This window comes from Poecilia reticulata, linkage group LG15 (assembly GCF_000633615.1).
Source record: "Poecilia reticulata strain Guanapo linkage group LG15, Guppy_female_1.0+MT, whole genome shotgun sequence".
Taxonomy (NCBI): Eukaryota; Metazoa; Chordata; class Actinopteri; order Cyprinodontiformes; family Poeciliidae; genus Poecilia; species Poecilia reticulata.
The window spans coordinates 21,279,107-21,284,272 of NC_024345.1; positions in this window are offsets into that span (position 1 = coordinate 21,279,107).

Genomic DNA, 5,166 nt, shown 5'->3' on the forward strand with positions numbered 1-5,166 from the left:
TAATCTTGATTACAATAAAGTCACCATGTTTAGCCACAAAGTTGGTAAAAAATGAGTTTCCAAACTCTGTTGAACAAATCATGATGATTAATAAAGTCTGCTCCATTTTAAGATAAAAAAGTTAATGATTTTTTCTGTGTTATAATAATCAATATCATAATTTAGCAAGTATGAACAGAGTCAGGGCTGTTAATAAAGAACGTAAGCTCATCCCTCAGTGCGCCAACAGTTTCCTACCATTTTCATTGGGATTCTAAGTTGCTGTTGCTCTCTGATAAAATCTTATTTTGTGTATTAATGAGGCAGACGTGACAGAAACCAGTGTTTCCTGCAAAGTAGCACAGCGCCCTGAGGAATTCACACCAGCATAAAAGGTACATCTACTGCTTTCTGCTTATTGCTATTGATCTATTATAAATGTCAGTTTCCACCTCAGTGGAGAATTATGCAGCCCTACAAACACGTGTTCAGTCTATCAGAAGTGTTGTTTAGCATAGTGGAGCGAAACCGTTAAAGAAATGAGGCTGAGCTGCAGACCAACACGCCACTGATGGAGGGAAACCGTTTGTAACCATGCAGCTGAAAACTTTAACCTGTAAAGTCACGGCGGTAAAACATCCAACGGTGAAACTATTTCAGCTCAACTTGACCAAAGTATAAAAGTAGATGTGCTCAAAAATTAGCAGAGCGTGTAATTTATTTGTTAATTTCAATTATTCAGTTTAAAAAGTGAAACTCTCATTATGCACAGAGTGACATATTTCTAGCATTTATGTTTCCAGACTTCAGCGCTCATGGCTCACAGCTAAAGAGAAACTCAAGATACAGGTTTCATTAACGCTGCTGTAAAACATTTTAAAAACAGACACTGGTTAGGAATTCAGTCAGAAAAGAGGTTTTGGTCACTTTACATGGGCACAGATAAACTTTGTGTTGCTCCACTCTTCCTCTCTCTTCTGCTCTGATTTTTCATGTGAAAAATAAGATTTTGGATTAACAAAGCATAAAGAGTCCGTCTGTCCTCCAGATTGGACACTTTTCATCTTGTCTTTGGTTCTGTAGGGATTTAAAACAAGGAAAACAACTTTTGTAGCAAATGTCCTTGAGTCGTCTGTGGGACCCAAAGTGTTAGGATTTGGGGATGGCTGGTTGGGGCGTCTCTAGTTTCTCCAGCAGGGGGCATCCGGGGACCCCCTGGAGGGCGTGGACCTGCTGCCACTTACCATTGTGGAGGAGTTTATCAGGCGGAGCCGCCGACACTCCTGTGCCAGAGTGTGATGGTAAATCATTGATCGCTCACCTCCGACCAACCTGCTCTCCCAGTAATCTCATTCTGTGCTGCCTCTCCTAGATCGTCACTCCGTGAAGTCCTGAGTTCTCCAAATCTCCACGAACCTGTACAGATCGATCGACTGTGGCCACCCGTTGGTGGCCACAGTCTCTGAGACCTGCTCTCGGTTCCGTCAGTGGCAGATCCCTGGTCAAGCGGCTCCCTCCACTCACCTGTCCGGCCTCTGGAGAGGCTCATGCCGTCGTTCCAGCCTGCAGCTCCGGATCCTTGCGGTCCATCTCTCCGTGCTCAGACCAAATCTTCAGCAAGTGGGTCTCTAACTGGACTGTAATCCCACGACCTCTGAACGCCTCTTACTATTTTCACCCAGAGATCAGAACCACGAAGACGAGCACCAGTTCCGCACAATCTTGCATATATTTTTTGTTTACACTGTATTTAATAAAGCACATAAATCTTACCCGTCTCCAGAGTGTGTTCTGCGCATGTGGGTTCGACAAATTGATCGCAACATGACAAAGTCCTGAACAGATTTAATCTTTTATTGGTGAACCTCCTTTATCACTCATTTTATTCATATTCAATGTTGGAAAACACATTTTTAGGGAGGATCTTTTGCTGTCGGTGACTGAATTAAGATTTTTCCTCATGACTGTGCAGGTGATGTCATATTTTATTTTTATCAGTTTTATTGGTGTGTAAGTTAGTCTGAGATCTGTTGGGTCTGGTTGCCGCTGGATATTTTTTGGATCAGCTAAAAAATAATTAACTTTCCTACGGAAAACACTCCAAAGGTCCCAGGACAGAAATTCCTTTAGATTCCAAAATCTTAGCCAAACACTTTACAATGACTAACTATACCAATGCTGCTCAGTTTTGTGACTGGCAAACCAGAGAATCATCTCTTAGTGGACTTATATGAGGTCAGCAGGTGGTTCAGTTTGTGGTTTTACTGCTAAAATAATTTAGGAAAAGTTTCCCCAGACCTCCATGACGGACGGCCTGAAGAAGCCGTCTTTCTCTGCATCATTCTCCCAGGTGGAATCGTTTCTCCCAGGATGACTGATGTCGGCGCCGGGCCCCGACTGGGCCCCGACTGGGCCCCGACTGGGCCCAACACAAACACAGGCAATTGAATCTCCATTTGAAAATCCCTTTGAAAACTCTGTAATTGAACCTCCTGCTCTGCGAGGTAAAATGTATGACAGTGTTAAATGATATTAAATGCCAGCTGACAGCTGATGTATTGGATAAAGGCTGATTTCACAGTCCTGATAGCAGAGCTCATGCAGAGGTGATCTCTGTTCCTGACAGGAAAACAATACGAGGCTTTGAGGGACGAGACGTTGATTAAACACTCGTCTCAGTCAGCGGCTGAAGGGAAACGCTTCTCTTCTCTTCTGAGGACAACAAATATGTAATTGCTTTTAATGGTAATGTGCTCCTGTGGAGGTGAACAAAAGCTGCATCACCTCAGTGACACTTTCTGCTGGGATCTTTAGCACAGCTTATAATTCATGTCTGAACCTCCATGTTCAATTGTCTTTGGATGATTTTCCTCCTGCTCTGCTATCTGAATCCTTAATGTACCTTGACGCTGTTTTCCCTGCAGAGTGCAGCAGTCTGGAGGAAAATCCCACAAATCACCGTCTTCTTCCAACAGGTCCCACTCACATGCAGGTAAAAACTACTAAAGCTGAGCAACTTTAGTCTTGGACATGTGATGACGCAATAAAAATCTGTATTTTTTCCTAGTTTGTATGGAGGGTGTTTTTAGCAGGGTATGTTTCTCCCACTTGTCGAAGAAGTGAGCCCTGCAGCCTGCTGGGCTGACGGGTCGGCCTGTAACTTCACTGATTACTGGTGTTGGAACATCCAGACATCAGGCTTTGGACTGTAACTCCTTTTGAATTTGTCCAAGCTTTGCCTAAATTCCTGTGCCAGTATTTGGAAATGGAAAAATGTGTGTAAACCAGCAGTTTACCCTGTCAGAGACCGTTTGATGAAGTTTAATGTTTATTAGCTAAAGGAAATCTGAATATTAATTGCTTTCTGCTTTTATTCCTATTCTCTGAAATAGCAATGCCCAAATAAACCCATAATAGGACAGGACTTAGTGTGGTAGGAGCTGCTCTGTTTTGATCTTGTTGTTCATTTATGTTCATTAGGTTTTGTCACATTCAGTTCTTTTTATTGTCATTTTTGCTAGTATGGTGTTTAGTTCATTCCTTTATCTTCATTTCCTGAGCACGTTCTGATGTTCTGCACCTTGTGTGTTTAGATTCAGTTCCTGTAGCCCTTCGCTGCTCCGACCCCCGGCGGTTCATCCTCTCGGTCTCAGTTCAGCTCTCGTTGGTTTGATTCCTTTGTCCTTTTCTGTCCTCATCCTGTAGAAAATCTCCCTGGGTTTCACTGTTCATTGCTGGATTCCTCCATCATCCCCTAACCTGTGATTCTCCTTTCATTTCATTATTGAAGAAACTTTTTCTGCTCTTGGGTTCCTTTGCAAAACCCCAACAGCTCTGAGCTCCATCAGTCATAATAAAACAAATCTGTGCATTATGGATAAAGTTCACACATCTGCAGTCCTTTATTGTACGTAAAGTATACAAACAGCAAAACACAGTTCTCAAGGCCTGACATGCTTACTCATAGAAAAATCTTTTCTCACAAATGAAACCGGCATGCCATAAACCATTTTTAAACACTTCTTCACACAAATAATCATCATAAAGTACTTTTAAATTATTCTTTAATATGTTTTAGATACTTTTATCCTTTCATTGTAGAGGCAATGCAACTGAAAGAGAAACCACAGCGTACACTGCAAAAACACTGGTAGCATATAATGTAAAATAAAGATTCTTTTGTTCGTCCTTTGTAGAAAATGACTGATCTTACATGTCAAAATGACACATCCAACGTCTCCAACAAGTGACACAGACTGCTACAAAAGTCTCTATAGCACCAAATTAAAGCTGAACACAGAATTGATCATAAATAATAGAATCAAATTATTTGAAGTGAAACAAACAGATTGAATCCCTTTTTTTTCTCAGCGATAAATAAATACTGCATCATCTAAACCCCCAAACTGAAAGTCCACATTTTAGACCGAAGTGTCTGTGGCAGAACGTTTCAGGTGGAGATGAAGGAACAGATCTTCAGCTCTCCAGGCTGAAGTTGGTAAAAGTGCCATCGAAGTCGCATGAGTTCTCTCAGAGTCGAGCACCTTTCACAATCTGCTCTTCCTTCTGCGTTAGGTTTCATTTTGTAAATTGCATCAGAGTGGAAACCCTTTCTGCACACACACACACACACACAGTGGCAGCTAAAAGCTGCCAGCGGATTGCATACGTGATAGAGGCTTAATTGTAGCAGAGCTTAATGTAGGAAAAGGTTCATGGAATCATTTAAACAGGCACGCTTGTTTTGATTCACACTTCACCATCAATCTGTCCCAAATTACAGTTAAAGGGCAAATATTATCATATTCTCGAGGCCCAAACCCATAAATATTGAAAGCATGAGACGTGAATAAGTCATAATCATTTCTTTTCAAATTAGATAAGTCATTTTTAAAGCACCACAGACGACAAATCACACAGGAAGTAAAGACGATCATGAATGATGACATGTCATGTAGAGCTGCAGTCTCTTCTGGGCCTGCAGATAAAACTGGGACTGTTTTAATAAAGAGCTGAAAGCAGCAGCTCATTGCAGCTGCTTTCCTTCACTCCATCCAAAAGATGGAGTGAAGGTCCAAACTTTCCCCAAGGACCCCGTTGTGCATTTATCACATGTATACATAAAAAGTCTCTGATCACCGAGTTGGTCCAAAACTCAGCAGCAAAACTCTTAATTAGAAGCAGCAG